At 41.8% G+C, this 26,764-nt stretch overlaps 1 pseudogene; it reads right to left on the bottom strand.

Annotated features, from left to right (window-relative positions):
• Nucleotides 1-6,313: 6,313 nt before the first annotated feature.
• Nucleotides 6,314-6,369, bottom strand: LOC117664500 (U6 spliceosomal RNA; annotated as a pseudogene).
• Between the last annotated feature and the right edge of the window lie 20,395 nt (nt 6,370-26,764).

Raw genomic sequence — 26,764 nt, 5'->3', positions numbered from 1 at the left:
AGGAAGGAAGGAAGGAAGGAAGAATGTAGATGGGCTTTTGAGTGCCTTCTTTGAAATCTGATTTCTTCCAGTCCACTGTTTCACATTCATTTGTGAAAGTTTCACAGATCCTGTTTTTCTGCATGGAGAGAACAGAACAGAATTTCAGAGCTGGAAGGAACCTTGGAGGTCTTCTAGTCCAACTCTCTGCTCAACCAGGGGACTCTATATCACCTTAGACAAATGGCTGTCCAGTCTCTTTTAAAAAGCCTCCAGTGATGGAGCACCCGCAACTTCTGAAGGAAAGCTACAGTATTCCACTGGTTGATTGTTCTCAATGTCAGGAAGTTTCTCCTTAGTTCCAGGTTGGATCTGTCTTTGATTAGTTTCCATCCATTGCTTCTTGTCCTGCCCTCAGGTGCTTGGGAGAATAGCTTGACTCCCTCTTCTTTAGTGCAGCCCCTGAGATATTGGAACACTGCTATCATGTCACCCCCCCAGTCATCCTTTTCATTAAACTAAACATACCCAATTCTTGCAACTATTTGTATATTTTAGCCTCCAGTCCCCTAATCATCTTTGTTTGTCTTCTCTGTACTCTTTTTAGGGCAGAGGTCTTCAAACCTGGCAGCTTTAAGACTTGTGGACTTCAACTCCGAGAATTCTCCAGCCGGCTGGAGAATTGAAGTCCACAAGTCTTAAAGCTGCCAAGTTTGGGGACCCCTGTTCTAGAGTCTCAACATCCTTTTTATATCTGGCAACCGAAACTAAGTGCAATATTCCAAGTGTGGTCTTGAGATTATTCTCCTCAAAAACCTTGAATTTGTTTATTAGAAAAGGACTAATAGCATAGGGGCAAACTTTTCTTCTTTGACATGCCAGAATACCTTAATATTAGGCCAAATACAGATGTGTCCTCATCACACTGTAGTGGGTGTGGATAACTTGTGACCTTCAAGCTACACGTAGCAATGTATACTTTTTCTGCAGCCTCCAAACCCCTATCTGAGTGTGTCACAATAAGCCAGAGATAGAGGTCAAAATAGATTGTGTAATGCAGGGAAAAAACATAATAAAATGGTTGCAATTGTACTAGAATTTTAATCATATACTTGATATTTCATGCATCCCATCTGAACCTAGATCACACAATATCTGTCCCCGTCTCTCTTTCTCTGTCTCTCTCTCTCTTTACCATCTCTCTACTGTATCTCTGTATTATGTTTATCAACTCAATCTATCAGCTCTATCTTATATCGCCTGTCTGTCTGTCTGTCTCTTTCTGTCTGTCTGTCTATCTTCATCATCCATCGTCTATCGTCTGTCAATCCTCTATCCTCACTCATCTCTTTCCTATTTAATCTCTCATCTATCTATCTATCTATCTATCTATCTATCTATCTATCTATCTATCTATCTATCTATCATCTATCTATCTATCTATCTATCTATCTATCTATCTATCTATCTATCTATTACTACTGTAATGCTCTCTACATGGGGCTCCCCTTGAGGAGCACCCAGAGGCTCCAGCTGGTCCAGAATGTGGCTGCGCGGGTGGTTACGGGAGCGACGTGGCGACGGGAGCGATGTGACTCCCCTCCTGCGCGAGCTGCACTGGCTTCTGGTGGTCTTCTGGCTGCGCTTCAAGGTTCTGGTTACCACCTTTAGAGTGCTCCATGGCTTAGGACCAGGGTACCTACGAGACCGCCTTCTGCCACCAGTAGCCTCTTACACTCCCATAGAGAGGGTCTCCTCAGAGTGCCGTCGGTCAAACAATGTCGACTGGTGGCCCCCAGGGGGAGAGCCTTCTTTGTGGGGGCACCTGCCATCTGGAATGAGCTCCCCCCGGAGATACGGAGGATCCCGGATTTGCGCACTTTCCACCATGCCCTCAAAACATTCTTATTCCAGCAGGTTGGTCTGGCCTAACCTCCCTTTTAATTGCTTTTAAATTTGTTTTATAAATTGGGGTGTTTTAAATCGGGCCGAAGTATTTAATGTATTTTAAATGGTTTTTTAACATTTGTACTATGTGTATTTTACTTTTTTGGCTGTTCACCACCCTGAGTCCTTCGGGAGTAGGGCGTTATATAAATTTAATTATAAATAAATAAATAAATAAATAAATAAATAAATAAATAAATAAATATCATATATCTATCTATCTATCTGTCATCTACTGGTATTTATCTATCTACCTACCTACCTACTTATCTATCTATCTATCTATCTATCTATCACCTATCTATCTATCTATCATTACTGGTATCTATCTATCTATCTATCTATCTATCTGTCTGTCTGTCTGTCTGTCTGTCTGTCTGTCTGTCTGTCTATCTATCATCTTTCTATAATCTACTGGTATTTATCTCTATCTATCTATCTATCTATCTATCTATCTATCTATCTATCTATCATTATCTATCTATCTGTCATCTTCTGGTATTTATCTACCTACCTACCATCTATCTATCTATCTATCTATCTATCTATCTATCTATCTATCTATCTATCTATCTATCTATCTATCATTACTGGTATCTATCTATCTATCTATCTATCTATCTATCTATCTATCTATCTATCATCTTTCTATCATCTATTGGTATTTATCTATATCTATCTATCTATCTATCTATCTATCTATCTATCTATCTATCATCTGTCTATCTATCTATCTATATCTATCTCCATCTGGAAACAGATCATAATAAATTAGCAAACATGAACATGAATGAAGATTAAGAATCTCAATGAAATTGATCATCAAGAAAACAATAGCTGGTATTTTTCTCTTAGTCTAAAACAAAAAAAAGGCTATTTTTCTCTTAAGTTTTCACCATGTTTCTGTAGAATCTATTTCCTCAGGAGGGAGCAAAAATACAAGATAATAAAAGAGCTTAGGAAATACGAAGAAAGGTATAACTGTTTTTATGGTGGGCCCCCTCTCAAGTAATTGCCAGCCAACATATTGTCTCTCTGGAGAAACTCAGTGCAATTATTTCTCCTGTTTCTCTGACCACAGATTAAGAATATAAAAGAATTTTGCCAAGGATCTTGCTGGAATCTGACTTGAGGGTGTTTTTTTTATTATTGTTATTCTCATGAATACATACATCACTGCTATCAGGAGTGCAATCCAGCTAACATTCTTTGCTCCTAGAAAAGAAAAACTCCTTGCTTTTTATTTCTTTTTGTTGGAAGACATGTCCATCTGGGTTCAGTTCCAAATGGGGAGAAAGACACTGGAAACATGGTGGCTGATTGGAAAGATGGTTTTTAATGGTGGACAGGACCACATGGTTTGAGATCCTGGACAAAAAGCACATGGTTGAGAGAGACAGATTTATACCCTCTGTTTGGCTTTGAATTTGAGCTGGTATTCTGATTGGTTGTCAGACTCCCATGGGGCAATGCAGGGGTAACTCTGCATGAGTTAGAGCCTTGATAGTACAGTGGTCTACACACCCTGTTATTAACACAGCTGCCTGCAATTTCTGCTGGTTCGAATCTCTCCAAGGCTCAAGGTTGACTCAGCCTTCCATCCTTTCTAAGGTAGGTGAAATGAGGACCCAATTTGTGGGGGCAATAAGCTGACTTTGTATAAATATACAAAAGTATGAAGGCTATTGCTTAACGCATTGTAAGCCACCCTGAGTCTCTGGAGAAGGGCGGCATATAAATCAAATTAAAAAAAAAAAAACTCTGTAGGTTGTGTCTTAGAGTCCCAAGCTTGGTTGAGCCTTGCTGGGTGATGATGTAATGATGAGGCTTTGGGCAATTCCTACTATGGCTCTGCCTGAAGGAGGTAGATCTTTGTTATGTAGAACAGATTTGCCCAGGCCTTAATGGCCCATTGTCAAAGGTAGGGTGGGGGTGAGTTACTGCCTCTCTTTTAGGGGAAATTTTCTGCTCTTTTAATATTTCCTAAAATATCTCGTTTTCCTAGGAGATGGGTGGGTGCTAACTGCCTACATTTTCTGAACAAATATTCCCTGCATAGATATAAAACAAGCCAGGATTATGCACCAAGGTTGGGTTTGGCTTTGTTTTTTAACATGGCACCATCTCAGTGGTGAAATCCTCCTGGTTTAACAACCGTTTCGGTGATCCTGCGCTTTGTGTGTGCAGTTTGAAGAAATCTTCACTTCCGGGTTCCATCGGATGAGTAACACAGCTGATTCGTGCGAATCAGCTGAGGAGATAAAGTAGGAAAATAATGCGGGCAGGCAGCTGGACCCATTTGATCATCGGAGCTACCAGTTCTGCCCGAACTGGTAGAATCCCACCACTGTACCATTTTCTAAATTAGGTGATCACACCTTTGTTCCTAAATGAACTAGTCAATTTACCTCCAGGTATTTCATTTAAAAATCCATGGAGCAGATTGACAAATTGGAAATCTGCTTTGCTACAAAGGAAGCAAAATCAGACTCTTGTTTTTCAGCAGGCTCCACAAATTTTACAAAAAGAGTTTTGTTGTTTTTTTTAAAAAAGGGGGCGGTCTATTTGAATACAATGCAAGTTCTATATTAGGAAAGAGGAATTATTCTCGTTCTGCTATTAGTATTAATGGCTAAAGCCCAGGAACAAAAAATAGAAGAATAAAAAGAATTGGCCATCAAATCAATCTTTAAAAATATCAGATGGTTACTACGGTTCTTTCTCAAGACAATTGCTGTATTGCACAAGAGATGTCAGTTGCAATTGTTGCTCGCTGGGGGGGAAAAAAGACTTACGATTACAGAGATATTGTTGTTACTAGTAAAAAGACAAGGGCGTTTGACAATTCTTGCACAAAGGCTGAAACTTTTCAGGATGAAATAAATGACTTGGACCTTTGTGCAATCTTTCTCTTTTCTTTCTTTCTTTTTTTTTAAAAATGAAAACAGAACAACAACGTGAAGAAACTAGCCAAGATAACAGGCTGACAAATGGGCGTTTTTTTCCCCCTGCCTCTCCCAGTAACAAAGTCAGCATCCTCAAGAGACAGAGAAGGATAAAGGACAGACAGAATGGAAGGGAAACGCTGGCAGTAAAATTAAAAAGAGAGCCTTTCCTCGTGTGTGTGTGGTGTGTGTGTGTGTGTGTGTGTGTGTGTGTGTGTGTGTGTGTGTTACAACCACCTCTCTACCCAACTGCAAAATGTCTTTGGGAGGTAATTGTTCCCCAGGGAATCAGGTAATCCAGGAATGTGCATTTGGCCTTTTGAAATATTTTGTAGCTCAGCAGGTTTTAACCAACTCAGAATAGTGTTTCTCAACCTTGGCAACTTTAAGATTAAGCACGCTGGCTGGGGAATTCTGGAAATTGAAGTCCAGACATCTTTAAAGTTGCCAAGGTTGGGTAACACTGAACTAGAATAGAGGTTCCAGGACATTCCTATTATTAAAACAGGGATTCAGCTGTTGAGAATGTACATCTGCATAGCAATTTCCTTTTAATTTCCTTTCTCTCTCTCTCTCTTTCTTTCTTTCTTTCTTTCTTTCTTTCTTTCTTTCTTTCTCTTTCTTTCTTTCTTTCTTTCTTTCTTTCTTTCTTTCATTCTTTCTCTCTCTTTCTTCCTTCCTCCCTCCCTCCCTTCCTCCTTCCCTCCCTCTCTTTGTCCCTGCCTCCCTTTCTTTCTTTCTTTCTTTCTTTCTTTCTTTCTTTCTTTCTTTCTTTCTTTCTTTCTTTCTTTCTTTCTTTCTCTTCCTTCCTTCCTTCCTCCTTCCCTCCCTCTCTTTCTCCCTTCCTCCCTCCCTCCTTCCCTGCCTTTCTGCCTCCCTCCCTCCCTTTCTTATTTCCTTCCTTCCTTCCCTCCCTCCCTCTCTTTCTCCCTCTTTCTCCCTTCCTGTCTCCTTGCCTCCCTGCCTCTCTCTCTCTCTCTCTCTCTCTCTCTCTCTTCCTCTCTTCCCTCTCTTTCTTTCTTTTTCTTCCCTTTTCTTTCTCTTTCATACCTACCTAAAGCGGGAATAAAACTCACACTCTCCTCATGATTGGCCCAAAGTCATCCAGCCAACTTCCAAGCCTAATTCAGGATTACATTTCACAATCTTCAGATTTTTAGCCTGGTGCCTTCTAGACCAAACTGGCTCTCAGGAATCAAATATCCGATCTTCCAGTCCAAACCCAACAATCATACAAGGAGTTTGGGTTGTTTTAGTGTATTAGTAGCATATACATAATAATCAGCTGTTTTTGAGGCTTTTTTGGGCCCATTTTCTAGGCTTTTTTAGCATTTTTCCAGCCCCCCCCCTTTTTTTGGCCCATTTTCAGGGCTTTTATTGGCCCCTTTTTTTTTCTTTTGGCTTTTTTTCAGCCTGTTTTGAGGCTTTTTTTGGCCCATTTTTGCTAATCTTCTCTGTATTGTTCCAATTTTAGTATATGTGCTGCCGAAGCAAGCACAGAGGCTTTTTTTGGCCCATTTTTGAGGCTTTTTTTTTTTGGCCTGTTTTTTTCTAGAAAAACAGGCTGAAAAAAGCCTTAAAACGGCTGAAAAAAACAGGCTGAAAAAAGCCCTGAAAACAGGTCAAAAAGGCTAGAAAAGGGCCAAAAATGCCCCCCCAAAGAGGCCCGAAAATGGGACATGCGGAGACCAAAAACTTTTTTGTTGTTGTTTTCCTCTTCTAAATTTAGGTGCATCTTATAATCAGGTGCGTCTTATAGTCCAAAAAATACAGTAGTCACCTTTTTCACCACTGTTGTAACTCGGAACAGACATTAAATGAGAGGTCTGCATTAAACTGCATCCAGTTTTTGGTCCCCACAATATAAAACCGATGGAGGGAATCTGGAAAGAGTGCAGAGAAGAGCAACAAAGATGATTAGGAGTCCAGAGGCTAAAACATGTGAACAACGGTTGCAGGAATTGAATGAGTCTAATCTAGTGGAAAGAAGGACTAGGTGTGACATGATAGCAGGTTCCAATATGTGGGGGGCTGCCACAAAGAAGAGGGAGGGGGGGTTTCAACCTATTTTCCAAAGCACCAGAGGGTGAGACAAGAAACAATGGATGGAAGCCAACCAAGGAGAAGTCTCCTCAGGATGGATGAGAAGCAAAATGTCTTCAAGAAAAAACAAAGGAAGCCCAGTTGTCTGTCGAAAAAGCACCTTTGGGATCCCTTCTGCCTGCAAGTATTTCTGTCTCCTCGTTTTCAAAAGACCTGGTTATTCAATTAAACCTTGTGGACCAGACTTATTACTTTCTTCCCAAGATCATGAATCAATTTGATTTTTATCCTGAAGGATGATTCCCAGTTTTTAATACGGCTACCTACAACATATGATTCTAATTTTGAAATTCGATTATTTAGCTGTTTGTTTTAATTATGGAGTTGGGGAGTTGTACGCCATTTGGAGTCAGAGTTGGGTTATTGATTTGATTTGATTTATGTACCCATCTCCCATATCCAGAAATGCAAAGAACTGTTTCTCCACTTTGTCTATCCATAAATTTGGAGAATTCCAAACAGACAACTTCTACCAAGGTATTATGAAATCAAACGAGAGAAGGGAAAATATGTAGCATTAAAAGAAAGGTGAATTTTCTTATAGAGAAAAAAAAAAGGGGGGGGGACTGGTTATAGTGATATTCGTGAGACAAGTAGTCCTTGAAGTATGTTATAGAACACAGATAAGAGAGTTGGAAGGGACCTTGGAGGTCTTCTAGTCCAACCCCTTGCCTAGGCAGGAAACCCTACACCATTTCAGACAAATGATTATCCAGTCTCTTTTTGAGCACCTCCAGTGATGGAGCACCCACAAGTGCTGAAGGCAAGTTATTCCATTGGTTGATTGCTATAGCAATTAGGATTAGTTCTAGGTTGCTTCTCTTTGCAGTCATCTGGTCATAGCACTCTTCCTGGGAGTCATTGAGGCCACTTGGAGGTTTATCTGTGCTTTCAGAGTTATCTGAATAGTGCAAATGGGTGTGGAACCTTCTTGGAACTGCTGAAAGGACTGTCTTGTAAACAGCCTCTCCCCCAAGTGGCCTCGGTGACTCTCAGAGAGAGTGCTGATGACCAGATGACTGCAAAGAATATAAATCCTTCCACCATTCAGTCAGAATTGAAGAAGCTTCTTGGATGAGAAGCAAAATGTCTTCGAGAAAAAAACCAACAAACAAGTCTAGTTGCCTCTTGAAAAGCATTGTTGGGACAATCATGACCTGGATGACTGAGAATCTCCATACACATTGGGCAGAAGGGATATTATATATTCCAGAAGAGAGAGAAATGACTGAGAAGGCTCGTTTAAGTGACAAACTTTGCCGTTTACCATGTGACCAAGTGTTATTAGAATAACATGGGTATGGTCTATGAAGGAATTCTAAGTTGACAACCAACAGCTTGCATTGTGCTTGAAAGACAACTGGAAATAATGGGTTGCTCTCAAAATGAAGGAGTTACAGGCATGGCTTGTGGTGTATCCAGTGGTAGGATTCAATTTTTTTTACTACCGGTTCTGTGGGCGTGGCTTGGTGGGTGTGGCCAGGAGGTGTGACAGGCAGCTCTCGGTCTCCTGCCGTGTGGGGGGGTGTCCCTCCCCAAACCCTGTTTTGGGCCTAGGAGGCCTCCCTGTGGCCTCCTGGGAGCAAAAATGGGCCTTGGGGCCTGCCCCCCCCCGTGCCCCATTTTGGGCCTAGGAGGCCTCCCTGAAACCTCCTGGGAGCAAAAATGGGCCATAGGAGGGCATGTGTCCCCCCGCACCCTGCTGTGGGCCTAGGCCTTGCAGTTACCTGGGAGCCCAAAAGGGATGGGTGGGACCAGCCAGCAATTTAACTACCAGTTTGCTCGAACTGGTCTGAGCTGGCTGAATTCCACACTGGGTGTATCCATATATAAATTGAATACCTAATCCCCTCAGTACTTACTGTCTTAAGGACATTTACCCACGTAGTATGGTTGTACCTTATATTTTATACCAACTTCTCCCATTGGTATCTTGTGAGAATATTAGCATGTTGTTTGCATGTAAAGAGCTTATGCACTGGAGACAAATTCTTTGTGTGTCCACACTTGGTCAATAAAGTATTCTATCATGCTCTGTTCTGTTCTGTTCTGTGCTATGTTGTGTTGTGCTATATTGTTCTGTGATGGTCCGTGCTGTGCTGTTCTGTACTATGCTGTTCTGTTCAGTTCCATTTGGACTGTTACCTTTAAGTCTTGCTGGTTTAGGAATTAAAATTTACCCTTCTTTCGGAAGCACAATCCAAAGATAGCACAAGTAGTCCTAGTTTAAAAATTGGGAATGTTTAATTGGGACCGTAAATTCCGTTACTAAGTCATATGGTTGTAAGTTAAAAAGCATTTGACTCACAGTTCCACTTGTCATTGATAAGGGAGGATTGTGCAGGTCATTAAGTGAGGAGTTAACATGACTACAACTTGCAACTTTTTCCTGGCAGCTTCCCCATTGACTTTGCTTATCACAAGCCAGCAGGGAAGATAGCAAAGCATGATTACATGACCATGGGATTGCACGATGGCCTTAAGTCAGGGGTGGGCTTCAAAAATTTTAGCAATGGGTTCTTTGCCTGGTTTCTGGGTGGGCGTGGCTCTAGTGGGTGTGGCCTAGTCCGCCTCCTGCACCATGGCGGGAAGTATTTTTGTCCTCCCCAGGCTCCGGAGGCTTTCCTCAAGCCTCCGGGAGGGCAAAAACAGCCTCCCCAGGCTCCGGAGGCCCTCTGGAGGCTGGAAATGGGCCCATTTCCATTCTTCTCAAACTTCCTGTAGGCCCTTTTTTCACCTTCCTGAGCCTCCATGCGCGCTCTGCACTTACCTGCATCCAAAACGGGCCGCATGGTGACTCCCTGGAAGGGCGGGATGGGAGGGGCCAGCCAGGAGTGGGATTTGGAGGTTCTCCAAACTGCACAGAATCTTAGCTAGAGGTTCTCCCGAACCCCTGAGAACCCCCAGCAGCCCACCTCTGCCTTAAGTAAGTACAAGGACTGATCATAATTACCACTCATTCAGTGTCATCATAACTTTGAATAGTTATTGAATAAGTGGTCATTAAAGAAGGCGCACCTGTATTTATGAACCAATACATAAACAGCTATCTGGAAGAATCCCATTTCAGTATGCAAAAAAAAATAATAATAATAACGTTCCAAATTTTAGAAAGAACGAGATGTTTTTCATTTTTCAAAATGATGCATCCCATTTATTGCAGGGTCTTAGACACAATAAATATTATTCCAGTGAAAAAATCAGTTAAATATCACAAAACACCTTAAAAACAGAACCTGGCAGCATTATCACAAATATACAAAGGACCTGGTTTTGTATCGATCAAGGAATATGACTAGAGTCTCACATACTTAAAATTCTGCTCTTCAGAAATAAATCATTTCCATAAAAAGAAATAATAACTCCGTTAATTTGGTGAGGCGGTTTGAAAGGGCTGGAGACTCCTTGGGTAACACACTCAAAGGCTGCTACAGTAATTGCTATCACATTATCTTTTTTTTTTAATGCAGTAGAAATGGGAAATGATTAAACACATAGGGAGAATCATATTAATTGTGTATTTCATCATGGACATTTAATTTTAATTACTTGGAATTAAACTAGGTTTAATTTAACGTTGTCCTGGCCCCATCTGTTTTTAGATCGTAACCATTGAGGTGCCATTGAAGGGCAAATGTGGGTCAGACCCCCAAAAGTGCACCTCTGTTTAAGATAGCTGTTCCTTGATAACCTTTTCAGATATTTTTAGTATGTCTCACACATCATCCTGCCTGTCAGGTGCCCAAGAAGAACAGGACGCAGGTAAATTATCTGAGGGACCGTCTCTTGCTGGTCACATCTACCCAACCCATCAGAGCAGGGAGGCAGGGAATGCTATGGGTCCCATCCCTGAAGGAGATACATCTGGTGGGACCCAGAAGAAGGGCCTTCTCCGTGGTGGCTCCCTCTCTCCCAAACATTATTCCCCCAGAGATTAGAACAGCCCGCATTCTAATACTCTTCTGGAAGGCACTGAAGACCTGGTTCTGCCAACGGGCCTGGGGAACTCAGAGCAGGATGGAGCCCATTAAATGGCTTGTGTGATCTGCTTTCGCCGGGTATGTGTGTGATTTTATTATATTATACTATATTAATTTATTTGTTTCTTTTTATTAGTTTTATTATTGTTTTAAACGTGGTTTTATATTCTGTAAGCTACCTTGAGTCGCAATTGGGCGAATAGGCAGCAATATTAAATGAATGAATGAATGAATGAATGAATGAAAGAAAGAAAGGAAAGAGAAAGAAAGAAAGAAAGAAAGAAAGAAAGAAAGAAAGAAAGAAAGAAAGAAAGAAAGAAAGAAAGAAAGAAAGAAAGAAAGATCGGTTGAAAAGCAAATGGAAGAGGAAGAGGGAGAACAATCTGCTAAAGGAAATAAAGCTTCTTTACTGTACATCAGTTTAAATAGTTAAAATCACTTTTAAAACAAACCTGTAATGAAGAGGCAATGTTCCATGTGATGCACCAAATAGGTGAAAGATCAGTGAGATATATTTGTAATCAAGCACTTGCCTTCAAAAGCTTGTTTCTGTTTCGACATTCCTGAATGAATGAATGAATGAATGAATGAATGAATGAATGAATGAATGGTAGTTCTCAACATGTGACCACAATTTCTGTTGCTAAATGAGACATTTGTTAAGTGAGCTTTGCCCCATTTTACGACCTTTCTTGCCACAGTTGTTAAGTGAATCACTGTTAAGTTGTTAAGTTAGAAACCTGGTTCTTAAGTGAATCTTAGCATTGACTTTGTTTCTCAGAAGGTCACAAAATGGGATCACTTGACTTGGGACACTGCAACCATCATAAATATGAGTCAGCTGCCAAGCATCTGGATTTTGACCATGTGACCATGGGGATGCTTCAAACATCGTATGTATAAAAAATTGTCATACGTCATTTTTTTCAATGCCATTATAAATTCAAACAGTCACTAAAAAAGTAAGTTGAAGGTTACCTCTACTGGCATTTAAGCAGAATCTCAGGCCAATACATAAAGAGCTGGGAGCATTATTTCCTACATTATTAAAATACCTGGCCAGAATAGAAGCTGCTTGCTAGAGAGAGTTGACAATAAACTCTGGACAACCAATTAAATATGAGCCAACAGTGTGCGGTGGCAGCCAAAAAAGCCAATGCAATCCTAAATTGCATTAACAGGGAGATACAATCAAGATCGAGTGAAGTACTAATACTAATCAAGTGAGGTACTAAAGCCTTAGTAAGACCACACCTAGAGTACTGCATCCAGTTTTGGTCACCACACTATAAAAAAGATGTTGTGACTCTAGAAAAAGTACAGAGAATAGCAACCAAGATGATTAGGGGACTGGAGGCTAAAACATATGAAGAACGATTACAGGAACTGGGCATGGCTAGTCTAGTGAAGAGAAGGACCAGGGGAGACATGATAGCAGTCTTCCAATATCTCAGGGGCTGCCCCAGAGAGGAAGGGGTCAAGCTGTTTTCCAAAGCACCTGAAGGCCAGACAAGGAATAATGGATGGAAACTGAACAAGGAGAGATTCAACCTGGAAATAAGGAAAAATTTTCGGACCGTGAGAGCAATCAACCAATGGAACAGAAGTTGCCTTCAGAAGTTGTGGGAGCTTCATCACTTGGAAGCTTTCAAGAAGAGTCTGGACTGCCAATTTAACAATTTGTTAAAATAAACAACAAAAAAACTGAATATATCACAAAATGCACTGCAAAATATTTAGAGAGTCCAAAAATATTCCCTCCAAAGAATCAAGAAAGTCCAAATTTCCTGGCTTGGTTCTAATTAATATTATTACTCCCCAAATCAGAATCACTTCCTCTGAATCTGAACAGCCTGTCCATGACTGACTGTGTATATTTACCAAATATAATGGTCTCACCTGTTATTTATAGCGACAAATTAAAGAAACAACCAACAGGCAAACCATATTGTTCTGTTCATGGCTATTCAAAACACAGCTGAAAAATAAAATAATACTATAGGTAATAGGACAGTTGGGTCAATATCTGTTGATACAGCAATGCAGATTCTCCATCCAGGTATTGTTTCAAGGAAATTCTGTGCCATTGGTCTGGAAGCTGTTTTGAGGTGTACTGTCCACCTTCACAAAACAGACAAGCTTCAACACACACTCCTGTCATTGTGTTGTTATTAGTTGCAAAGTCGTGTCCGACCCATTGTGATCCCATGGACAGCGTTCCTCCAGGCCTTCCTGTCCTCTACCATCCTCTGGAGTCCATTTAAACTCACGCCGACTGCTTCAGTGACTCCATCCAGCTTGTTCTCTGTCGTCCCGTTCTTCTTTTGCCCTCCATCGTTCCCAGCATTAGGCTCTTCTCCAATGTGTCCTTCCTTCTCATTAGGTGGCCAAAGGATTTGAGTTTCCTCTTCAGGATCTGGCCTTCTAAAGAGCATTCAGGGTTGATCTCCTCTAGGACTGACCGGTTTGATTGCCTTGCAGTCCAAGGGACTCCCAGGAGTCTTCTCCAGCACCAGAGTTCAAAGGCCTCAATTCTTTGGTGTTCAGACTTTCTTATGGTCCAACTTTCACAGCCATACATTGCAACTAAGAACCTGTCATTGTAAGAGTGTGGAAAAAATGAACAAATGTTTTGATGTCACAGTAGAGGTAGTCCTCGGCCTATGACCATAATTGAACCTACAATTTCTGTTGCTAAGCAAGACAATTAAGTATCTGTTAAGTGAATTTTGTCCCATTTGTTAAGAGAATCACAGCAGTTGTTAACTTAGTAGCCTGGTTGTTAAGTTAATCTTGTTAAGTCAATCTTACAATCCACGATCGTAAGAGTGGAAAAACAGTCATAAGTCACTTTTTTTTCCCAGTTCAGTTGTAACTTTGAATGGTCACTAAATGAATTGTTGTAAGTGAGGGACTACCTCTAAAGTTCTTGGAATTCTTAACTATCTTAACTTGTCTTACTGCTTTAACTTTCCTTCTAATAAATGTTATTAATTAAAGCTCTGGAGAGGCTGTGATTTACTGTATGATTTCTAGCCCAAATTGACAGCAGGGAAATCTGACAATCCTGATAGAAAATTAAATATAACATTTTATTGTTTTGTTTGTTTATATAATTTACATGGCTTTCCATTTCACAGCAGGGACTCTAGGCAGCGGACAAAACATAGCCCAACACAATTTGTTAAAATAAACAACAACAACAACAAAACCCTGAATATATCGCTAAATGCGCTGCTAAATATTTAGAGAATCCAAAAATATTCACTCTAAAGAATCAAGAAAGTCCAAATTGCCTGACTCAGTTCTGATGGGTTCATTAATATTATTAATCCCCAAATCAGAATTATCCCAAAGGTTATTTTCAAGAGGCAACTGGAGTTTTCTTTGAAGACGTTTCGCTTCTCATCCATCTTTCGGAACTGAAGAAGCTTCTTGGATGAGAAGCGAAACGTCTTCAAAGAAAAACCAGAAAGTCCAGTTGCCTCTTGAAAAAAGGACTTTTGGGACAACCATGACCTGGTTGATTGAGACTCTCCATAGACAAATCATAATTGTGTCAGGGGTTCCCACCGATGCCCTAATTAAATCATGAGCCTCGAGCCAAGCTTCAAAAGAAACCCAGTTATTGATTAAGAGCTTCATGTCAGCATGTTCCAAGTGAAGCCAACTCTGACCCCACTTAATTTACATTCTGGCTCTGACCCTGTTTCCCCCCTCCCCCCAAGGTGTGTCATCAGTCACATTCTCCAATAAAGCAATTTCGTGGGTTGTAGAGATCACTCCCCTCCAGCTATTGTGGGTAACCATGGAGACGCCCTTGACAGAGATATGGCTGGAATGTGCTTTTGTTTTGACTGCCATGCTGCCTCGCTGCAGCTGCAAAGTTCATTTTCCCATCCCCGCTGCTTCTGGCAACTCGAGAGCAGGCCAGGGATGCTTTGCGAGTTGACAAATTGCTTCCTCTGAATCTGAACAGCCGGCCCATGACCGACTGTGTATATTTATCACATATAATTGTCTCACCTGTTATTTGTAGTGACAAATTAAAGAAACATCCAACAGGCAAACCATATTGTTCTGTTCACTGCTGTTCAAAATACAGCTGAAATATAATGGTGGATCAGCTATGGGGAATTAAGAGGCATGCGCAAGGAATTCAGTTTGATTTGCTTTGATGAGGAGGTGCTTCATAGAAGCAAAATGAAGCGATAGGTGAAGGAACCATCATGTAGGCAAAAGATGCTGAAACATTTTGTAAGCCCTAGAAAAGAAGATAATACAGGTAATCAGTGATGGGTTTCCCATTTTGTTACTACCGGTTCGCCCCGCACGCCCAGTTCGCGTGTGTGCCTGCCTTCCATACATGCGCCTGGCCTTCCATGCATGCACCTGGCCTCAAAAACATGCCTAAATAGGATGGCATAGAACTGAGGTGGGTGGACAGGCCCACCAGCGATTTCCACAACTGATTCGCCTGAACCGGTCTGAACCAGCTGAATACCACCTCTGCAGGTAATCCTTGATTTACGACTACAATTGAACCCAAAATTTCTCTTAAGGAAGGAAGGAAGGGAGGGAGGGAGGGAGGGAGGGAGGGAGGAAATAAAGGTAGCTTTCAACTTATGACCACCTGCCACAGTTGTTACGTGAATCACTGCACTTGTTAAATTAGTCACACGGTTGTTAAGTGAATGTGGCTTCCCCAGTGACTTTGCTCATCACCCAGGTCTCAAACCCGGGTTGTCAGATTTCCAGCTGACAAGCTCAGCGTCTTTAACCGCTGAGCCGTTGCATTCCCTTTGATTATTGTAGCCAATCTATATAAAGACAGTTTTAGTCTTATTTAGTAATGTATCCCTGGTCTGGTCTAATTGGTATGGGTGAAACACAGGTTCATTCTGGATTCTATTGCCTTCTCTTTTTTTTTTTATGCTATGATATACCATTCAACACACACACACACACACACACACACACACACACACTTTTCTTTGGGAGGTCTTATCCCATGGAAATATCCCTGTCTTAAGAAAGCCACAGAGTAGAAAAAATACTATTCCATCCATCCAAAAAGCAGCAGCTGCACCATATTTTCTATATACACTGTTTCCAAATTGCTAATTATGCCAAACCACAATTCTGTTCCTCCAGTAAGTTAATGACTCTTAGCTCATTACCCCTTAGTTTACTTAATAGAACACATTAGTAAATGTAAAAGATAAGTTTCAAAGATGGAACTGCATTTTCTTTTTCTCCTCCTCCTCCTCCTCTTCCTGCTCCTCCTCCTCCTAGGTTGGACCTTTTTTTAACAAGTTTCCACCCATTCAGTGGTGGGTTTCACATTATGTGAATGCAAAACTAGGGGTTCGCCCTGCGGGCATACCCTCGCTTCGTGCGCGCATACTCATTTCGTGCACATGCGCCCCCCCAGTTCACATGCATGCATGCCTTCCATAGATGCGCCCGGCCTTCCGCTCATGTGCTTTGCTCACACACGCGCCTTCTGCGCATGTGCCCAGCCTAAAAAATGTGCCTAAATAGGATGGCATAGAGCCGGGGCGGGTGGGCAGGCGCACCCATGATTTCCGCTACCGGTTCGGGTGAACTGGTCCGAACCAGCTGAATACCACCTCTGAACCCATTCCTTCTTGTCCTGCTCTCTGGTGCTTCAGAGAATTAATCAATCTCCATTAGTCACTAAACAAATGGTTGTAAATCAAGGACTGTCTCTATTCTGTTGTTGCTTCTCTCCAGGGCTTTAACACACAGTTGTGTTATTCACAGAGCTGCTACCATCATTATATTGATCCCTGGCGACTTATATAATGTGTGTCAAATATTGTGGGGAGGCTGGAAAGAAATAGAAGTGGCCTCCTTTAATTAACCCTTCATAAATGAGGGTGGGAAATTCCTCCCCCAGTTTCCAAAGTTCCCTATTTACTCTAGACTGCTGTCCAAGAGGCCTTATTTAAATCCGGATTGGTCTTGCTCCTTCGATCTCCTTCATCTTTCTGAGTCTTGTCATCAATGAGGGAGTTTTCCCCGGAGAGGAGTGGAGAACAAATGACCTAGGCCAGTGATAGGCTAACCTTTTCCGGACCAAGTGCCCAAAGCACGCACAAACCCCCAAAATGAAATGCGTGTGCAGCCCCTGTGAATGCACCCCACCCCCAGAACATGCACTTGCGGCCCCCTACATGCACTCCACCCCCATGCCCGAACCCCCAAAATGCAATGCCCATGCAGCCCCCCCTATATGCCCTGCCCCCGTGCATGCACCCATGGCTCCCCGCACGTGCCCCACCCCCATGCATGCATGCACGGCTCCCCTGCAGTGCTCCACCCATTAATTCACGCATGCCCCCCACATGTGCCCCTCCCCCACATGCATGTGTGTGTGGCCCCCCTGTAGCATCCCTCCCCGTTAATGCATGCACAGGCCCCTGCATGTGCCCCACCCTCACGCACATGTGCATGCATCCCACCCCTTGTGCATACACATGTGCCCCCCCTGCAGTGCCCCACCCCGTTAATGCATGCACAGGCCCCCACATGTGACCTACCTCCCTGCGCATGCATCCCACCCCCCGCACATGCAAGGCAGAGACCCGAAGACCAGCTGTCCAGAGGGAGGCACACGTGCATGCATGGCAGAGCTCAGTTGCGGTGACGGTTTGTGTGCCCATAGAGAGGGCGCTCTCACGCTCTCAATTTCTTTTTCTCATGGTCTTTTTTTTTTTTTGCCCTCTGGGTACAGCTGCGTGAATAATTCCCCATGAATAATTTATAGGGACTAATTTAGCCTAGTTTTCCACAAAACTAATTCTCCACAAAACAGCTTAGGCGTTGCATCTCTCTCTCTGTTTATGCGTCTTTCCACCAGCAAATATTTGCCGTCGCTAATTGTTTGACCAACAGTTGCGGAGAAAGGAGGACGACAGATTGCTCGGGAACTAACACAGTAACTATTTGCCTAGTTCGTTTTAAAATAAAAAAAAAACCTTCTCCTCTGTTTTTTCCAAGTGTCTACAGTACCAGCAGGCCCTCAGCAGGCTCGCTTAGTGGAAATTAGAGCATATGCAGGTGGCTGAGATTTCAAAGCGAAAGTAAATCTTAGGAAGGGTGAAAATAGAAAGCTATGCTCAGGTTCAAGGGCTTGGCTTTGGGGTTAATCATTTTAAGAACAGGGTTATGAATACGGAAAATCCCCACTGCTATACTAGCTACCATTTAAAAAAAAAGAAGGGAAAACGTACTTGCTGTTTCTCAGTCTTGGTAACTTTAAGAGGTTTGACTCCCAGAATTCCCCAGCTAGCGTTTCACATGCGCAAACCTGAATGATGTCACCAAGGTATAAAAATGATGTTTAGACTCTAAAAAGAGTGCAGAGAAGAGCAACACAAATGATTAAGGGCCTGGAGGCTAAAACATACGAAGAACGGTTGCAGGAATTGTGTATATCTAATCTATCTATCTATCTATCTATCTATCTATCTATCTATCTATCTATTTATTTATTTATTTATTTATTTATTTATTTATTTATTTATTTATTTATTTATTTATGAGATTTATATGCTGCCCTATCTCCAGCTGGACTCAGGGCGGCTCACAACAGTAAAAAACATATAATAATAATAATAATAATAATAATAATAATAATAATAATAATAATAATAATAATAATAATAATAATAATAATAATAATAATTTTATTTATATACCACCCTCCTCCCGAAGGACTCGGGGCAGTGTACAGCCAAAATTAAAAACATAAATATACAATATCATAGTTAAAATTAATTAAAAACATTAAATAGTTTTGGCCGAATTTTAAAACCCAAAGTTAAAACCCAATTTAAAATCATTCAATTAGACAGCCCCGCCTGTCAGAACAGTAGGGTCTTGAGGGCACAGCAAAAGACCCGGTAATTAGAGATGTTACGAATATCCGGGGGCAGTTCATTCCAAAGGGCAGGGGCTCCGACAGAGAAGGCTCTCCTCCTGGGTGTCGCCAGCCGGCATAACTTGGCCAATGGCACCCTGAGGAGTCCCTCTCTGTGGGAGCGAACTGGTCGGTGGGAGGCTGTTGGTGGCAATGAAAAAGTTAAAAAGAAATTAAATCCAAATCTCATACTTTAACAGTTAGACGTGCAATTAAGACTAACAAGTTAAAAATTAAAACCCCCATCAGTCCAGGCGAGCCAAACGAAACAGCCACGTTTTCAGGTCACGACAGAAAGAGCGGAGGTCGGGGGCCACCCGGAGCTCCAGGGGCAGTTGATTCCAAAGGGTAGGTGCGCCCACAGAGAAAGCCCTCCCCCTGGGGGTCGCCAGCCGACACTGTCTGGCCGACGGCACCCTCTGGAGGCCCTCTCTGTGGGAACGCACTGGGCGATGGGCAGCTGTTGCTGACTGCAGATGGCCCCCCAAATATCCCGGGCCTAAGCCATATCTAATGAAAAGAAGGACTAGGAGTGACATGATAGCAGTCATCCAATATTTGAAGGGCTGCCACAAAGAAAAGGGAGTCAATCTATTCTCCAAAGCACCTGAAGGCAAGACATGAAGCAATGGATGGAAACTAACCAAGGAGAGAAGCAATTTTAGAACTAAGGAGAAATTTCCTGACAATGAGAATAATAAACCACTGGAACGACTTCAGAATATCAGATATATATATATATTGATGGTCGTGCTCATTTGGTTCTATGAGGAAATTATTTGGTCAATACAGCTTCAGGTTCAAAAAGTTGTTTTTATTATTTACAAATATATACATGCATACGATAATGAACAGGGTGTCCTGTTGCACCTTTTACCCTAACTGTATGACTCTAATGTTGAGAGGAGAGAGAAGTCCACGTGTTGTCTCGAGAGATAGATGAGAGAGAGAGAGAGAAAAAAGGGAAGATGTCCAAGTGGTTTCTAGGTAAGAATCCAATAAGAGAGTTCATTGGCTGATATAGTCACATGTGATGTCTGTAAAGACTTAACCCCTTCTAGTCTCTGGTGCATCATATGCAGGCAATATCTGACACAGAAGTTGTGGATGCTCCATCACTGGAGGCATTAAAGAAGGGACCAGACAGCCTGTTGTCTAGAGTGGTATAGGGTCTTCGGTTTGAACAGGGGGGTTGGAATAGAAGACCTCCAACATCCCTTCCAACTCTGCATTCTGTTCTGATTTAATAAGGGAGCTACATGAGCCCTGGTGGCGCAGTGGTTAGAATGCAGTACTGCAGGCTAATTCTGCTGACTTCCGGGTGCTAGCAGTTCGGCAGTTCGATCCTGACCAGCTCAAGGTTGACTCAGCCTTCCATCCTTCCGAGGTGGGTAAAATGAAGACCCAAATTGTTGCGGTTAATATGCTGACTCTGTAAACCACTTAGAAAAGGCTGTTAAGCACCGTGAAGCGATATATAAGTCTAAGTGCTATTGCTCTTGCTACATTGTTTGTTATGTCTAATGCTCTCTCCTGGCCTTTTAGCCTTTTAATAATAATATCAATGCTCTCTTCTGGCCTTTTAAGCTTTTAAATATTTCAGTTGTAGTATATTTATATTACTCTTCCTGTTATGTTTTGTTTAAATGGTGCACCACCCATGGTTCTGTTTCGTGAGATGGGCGGCCATAGAAATAGGAAAATAAATAAATAAATAAATAAAAACAGTTGTTTCTTCCTCCTCCTCCTTCTCTCTATTTATTTTCTCCTCTGCTGCATCTCTAGAAGCTGGTTTAATTACAATTTACTCTGCACTCTCTATGCAAATGAACAGAGTTTCCCCTTTGTCTTAAGTGCTGCATGCGGCATTAACTGTGGAGCAAACATTTTACAGTTTGTCTACACATATTTCCAGAGAGAGAGAGACAGAGAGAGAGAGACAGAGAAAGACAGAGAGAGAAAGACAGAGACAGAGACAGAAGACAGACACAGAGAGACAGAGACAGACACACACACACAGAGAGAGACAGAGACAGAGAGACAGAGAGACACACACACAGAGACAGAGATACACACACACACACAGAAACAGAGAGAGAAAGAGACAGAGAAAGAGACACAGAGAGAGAGTCAGACAGAGACAAACAGAGACAGAGAGACAGAGACAGACAGAGAGGCAGAGAGAGAGACACACACACAGAAGAGAGAGAGAGACAGAGAGACAGAGACACACAGAGAGAGAGACAGACAGAGAGAGAGAGAGACAAAGACAGAGAGACAGAGAGAGACAACGAGAGACACACACACAGAGAGAGAGAAAGAGAAAGAAAGAGAGATAGACAGATAGAGACAGAGACAGACAGAGAGACATAGAGACAGAGACACACAGAGAGAGAGACAGAGAGAGAGAGAGAGAAAGAAAGAGAGAAAAAGACAAAGAGAGAGAGAGAAATTGGAAACGAAGTGACAGATAAGAGTCTTTGCTGAAACAATGTGAAAAAGTTGTACCCAGAAAGCAGATTTATCAAGAGTAGAGTATCGAAATTTCAACACATATAAAGGCCTCAAACCCTCTTTATGCAACTAAAATTAAGTGTGTGCCCACATTCTATAAATATCCACATCTAACGTTAGTATACAATCAACAACATATTTCCTGCACTTCTATGAAATTGGTCCATCTGTCTGCATGCCATTTACCCTGTATTTTTCTTTATTTTTCTTCTTCTTCTTTTTTTGGCTAAAGTATAGGAGGAGGAGAATGTCTGAGAAAATGAGTGGGAGAGCAAAATAATAAATTAGGAGGAACTTTGGCTTTACTCTGCTATATAGGTAGTCTTCAACTTACAACCTCAATTGAGCCCAACGTTTTCGTTGCTAAGCGAGACAGTTGTTAAATGAGGTTTTGTCCCATTTTACGACCTTTTGCGCCACTGTTGTTAAGGGAATCACTGTCATTGTTAGGTTAGTAAGGCGGTTGTTAAGTGAATCTGGCTTCCCCATTGACCTTGCTTGTCAGAAGGCCACAAAAGGTGATCACGGGACCTTTTCATGTAGCAAAAGTTCATTTAGCGACTCTTCAAAGTTACAACGGCGCTGGAAAAAGTTTCACACAACCATTGCAGCAGCCCCCATGGTCACGTGATCCACTTTTGCGACCTTCTGACAAGCAAAGTCAGTGTGGAATTCACTTCACACCCGAGTTACTAAGTTAACAGATGCGATGATTCACTTAACAACCATGGCAAGAAAAGTCGTAATATGGGGCAAAACTCACTTAAGAAATAATAATAATAATAATAATAATAATAATAATAATAATAATAATAATAATAATAATAATAATAATAATAATAATAATAATAATAATAATTTTATTTCTATACCGCCCTTCTCCCGAAGGACTCAGGGCGGTGTACAGCCTATTTAAAAACACAAGCCAAAACAGCAATTAAAATTTAAAATAATTAAATAATTTGGCTCAATTAAAACCCCAGAAATTTAAAATACCCCAATTTAAAACCATTATGTTGATAGCCCGGCCTGGCGGAACAACAGGGTCTTCAGTGTGCAGCGAAACACGCGGAGGTCGGAGATCTTACGTATTTCCGGGGGCAGTTCATTCCACAGGGCTGGGGCTCCCACAGAGAAGGCCCTCCCCCTGGGTGTCGCCAGCCGACATAACTTGGCCGATGGCACCCTGAGGAGACCCTCTCTGTGGGAGCGGACTGGTCGGAGGGAGGCTATTGGTGGCAGAAGACGGTCTCGAAGGTACCCGGGTCCTATGCCATGGAGCGCTTTAAAGGTGGTAACCAACAACTTGAATCGCACCCGGAAGACCACTGGGAGCCAGTGCAGCTCGCGCAGGAGGGGTGTCACGCGGGCACAACGTGTTGCGCCCATAACCACCCGCGCAGCCGCATTCTGGACCAGCTGGAGCCTCCAAGTGCTCTTCAAGGGGAGCCCCATGTAGAGAGCATTACAATAGTCCAACCGGGAGGTAACAAGCGCGTGAGTGACCGTGCGCAGGGCGTCCCGGTCCAGAAAGGGCTGCAACTGGCGGATCAGGCGAACCTGATAAAAGGCCCCCCTGGCCACGGCCGTCATATGCTCTTCTAAAGACAGCCATGCATCCAGGAGGACACCCAGATTGCGAGCCCTCTCCGTGGGGGGCAAAGATTCACCCCCAATAGTCAACGATGGCACCTGTTGACTATATCGGGGCGCCGGAAGCCACAGCCGCAGCCACTCGAAATGTTTCACTTGGCAACATAAATTTTGGGCTCGGTTATGGTTGTAACTTGAGGACTAACTGTATAGAATAGAATAGAATAGAATTTTCAGCAAAATCGAACCGTTGGTTTGCTTAAGAACTGCAAGTTCATTTAACAACCATATAGTCGTGGCCAAAATTGTGGAAACCTTTTGGGAAAAGCATATTTTTGAGGTCTGATGGCTAACAACACCACTTTTTTTGGGAGCAGTACCATAAATTTATATATCAATGGAAAGATAATTTAATCAAGAATGTAATGCAATAAAGTTTGTTCAATTATCTGTATTCTATGAAAAGTTATAGCCAAATAACCAGAAAAAGGAAGCACAACTTGCTTAGGTTGGTATCAGGTAGCTTTCTTTCATCTGATTGTAGCCAATGAGCAGGAGTGTTTAGAGAGCCAATCAGGTGTCATTTTGTTTTGGCAATGAACCAATCAGATTACAGTACGATTCAGTGATTGATGTCATGTTCTGAAGCTGAGAAGAGGACATTTGTCAGTGTGTTATGTGATTGCTATCAAGTTGGTTGGGGTTTTTTTGTGTTCTTCCATTTAGTGAGTTTGTAAAACGTAGTAAAATTAAAGTGACGGTGCAAAGAGTTGACTGGTCGCCCAGAAAGCGATGCAAAATAGTATTATTAAGTGAACAAGGCAACAGTTATAAAGAAATTATCAGAAAAATTGGTGGAAATTTAACCAAAGGTGGCATTTCTAAGTTGTGAAGAGGTATAAGGAGACTCAGTCACTACAAAACCACACTGGTAAAGGCAGGAAAAGGTGCACAACAGCAAGTGATGACAGAAGAATTAAGATACTGTGCCTATGTGACAGAAGAAAATCATCCTTTAAAGCGCTCCATGGTTCAGGACCTGGGTACTTGCGGGACCGCCTACTACCACCAATAACCTCCCACCGGCCGGTACGCTCCCACAGAGAGGGGCTCCTCCGGGTGCCGTCGGCCAAACAATGTCGACTGGCGGCCCCCAGGGGGAGAGCCTTCTCTGTGGGGGCACCTACTATCTTGAACGAGCTCCCCCCGGAGATACGGAGGATCCCGGATCTGCGTACCTTCCGCCGCGCCTTAAAGACCTTTTTATTTCACCAGGCGGGCCTGGCCTAATTTTCTCCCTCTTTTATAAAAGATTTTTAATTTTTAATATCTTTTAGTATTTTATATATTCAAATGTTAAAATAGGTTTAAATTGATTGGGGTTTTAATTTGTCTGGGCCAAAACTATTTAATTTGATTTTAATTCCACTTTTAAATTTTGTATGTATGTATTTTATTGTTTGGCTGTGCACCGCCCTGAGTCCTTCGGGAGTAGGGCGGTATAGAAATCAAATCAAATAAAAAAATAAAATAAAAATCCGGGGGTATACAAGATGAAATGGCGCAATGCAATGTGAAGTTGAGTGCAAGGACTGTTCGGCGCAGACTGTAGGAATTTGGCCTAAAATCTAGAATTCCACCAAAAAAAGCCACTTTTATCTCTCAAACAAAGGTTGAAAAGCATTACATTCTTGATTAAATTCTCTTTCCATTGATATATAATTTTATGGTACTGCTCCCCCCAAAAAAAGCGGTGTTGTTAGCCATCAAACCTCAAAAATACGCTTTTCCCAAAAGGTTTCCACAATTTTGGCCACTACTGTAGTGATTCACTTAAAAACCGCAACAAAAATGGTTGTAAATTCGGGTCGGACCGACCCATTTTATGAACGTCATGACTAACATTGGGCAGACTCCTTTATGGTCCTAGGTTGAGGATTACTGTACATACAATAATGCTGAATGCACAATCCAAAGAGGGCAAGAAGAGGTACCTTCTGCCTGCCATTTTATCAATTTTAAACATCTTCCACCTTCACCCTGGCTACTGTTGTCCAACAGTTTATTTGTTCCCCATTTCCTGGTTAATACTTAGATGGCAGCTCACCAGCAACTGTCAACCAGATTGGGAAGTCGAAAACCATCTTGGAGAAAAGCATTAGGAAATGGCCTGTATCCCTGCCAAGAAAACTGCACAGCTGCGTCTACGCACGTACTCGAAATTAAACTGAACTTGAAGAAAACTTAAACTTTTGTACGGTAGTTAACTGCTCAACAGTTAACCGCTGTTACTTTTATAAAATGGCTTTTTTTTTTCAGCCTCAGAAGATCGCATGCAGACAAGGGTGATGAAGGGATGTCATTAAAGATAGCCTGGTGGGAAGTCCAGGACTACCTGTAAAGTAATTCCTAATTGAGTTGAGGAGATATTTAGCATCCTGGGAAAACACAAGACATTAGAACCCTTGATGGAAAAATCCCTCAACTGCTCTCCAAATTTTTGAATGGACAAACTGAGCGACTCAGAATAACAACAGAATTGGAAGAGATGCTGGAAATCCTTCAGTTCAACCCCCATCCCAAGTAGGAGACCCTATGCCATTTCAGACAAACGGTTGTCCAATCTCTTCTTAAAATCCTCCAGTATTGGAACACCCAAAACTTCTGGAGACAAGTTGTTCCACTGGTTAATTGTTCTCACTGTCAGGAAATTTCTCTTTAGTTCCAGCTTGCTTCTCTCTTTGGTGAGTTTCCATCCATTGCTTCTTGTCCTGTCTTCAGATGCTTTGGAGAATAGGTTGACCCCCCCCCTTCTTTGTGGCAGCCCCTTATATATTGAAACACTGCAATCCTATCACCCCAATCCTTCTTTTCATTAAAATAGACAACCCAATTCCTGAGATCGTTCCTCGTAGGTTTTGTCCTCCAGTCCCCTAATCATCTTTGTTGCTCTTCTCTGCACTCTTTCTAGAGTCTCAACATCTTTTTTTTATATCATGGCAACCAAAATGGCAATGTTTCAAGTGTGGCCTTACCAAGGCATTTATTAAATGGTATTAACACTTCACGCGATCTTGATTCTATCCCTCTGTTAATGCAGCCTCAGACTGAGTTGGCTTTTTTGGCAGCTGCAGCCCACTGAATAGAATAGAAAATAGAATGGAATGGAATGGAATGGAATAGAATAGAATAGAATAGAATAGAATAGAATAGAATAGAATAGAATAGAATAGAATAGAATAGAATTTTTAGTTTCTGCAATATTTTGGAATCTTAAGAAGAACGATGCCTTTTCTAATTCTAAATATGTAATCGAATCCTCCAGTTCTCAATTTAATTCCATTTGATTTTGTTCTATGTTATCGATCTTTTTCTCCACTAGTTCCATTTTTGCTTCTATGTTCTGAATCTGTTCTTCATTTTTTGCAATATTTTGTTGGATTCTCTCTATCTTATTATCCATTTTTTTTATATTTTCGTTTATTTGTCCTACATCTAGCTTCAATTCTTCGTGGTTCTTTCTCGTCTCTTCATGGTTATTCACTATCGTTTCCTGCATCTTATTCATCCCCTCTTGTATCATAGCTAATATTGATTGTATATTTTGTATGTTAAGTGCAGTGGAAGCTTTTTCCTTATCTGAGGCTAGCATTGTATCTATAGTTTTTTGTTGTGCTGGAGAGGATAATGTGGATGTCTGATTTGGCACTCATTTTTTTCCCTGTTTTGGTTATTGTCATTGAAGGGGTTGTCAT

The sequence above is a fragment of the Pantherophis guttatus genome, chromosome 5 (genome assembly GCF_059756535.1).
Source record: "Pantherophis guttatus breed Tessera chromosome 5, ASM5975653v1, whole genome shotgun sequence".
NCBI lineage: Eukaryota > Metazoa > Chordata > Lepidosauria > Squamata > Colubridae > Pantherophis > Pantherophis guttatus.
This window is presented reverse-complemented; position numbering and strand designations above follow the sequence as displayed.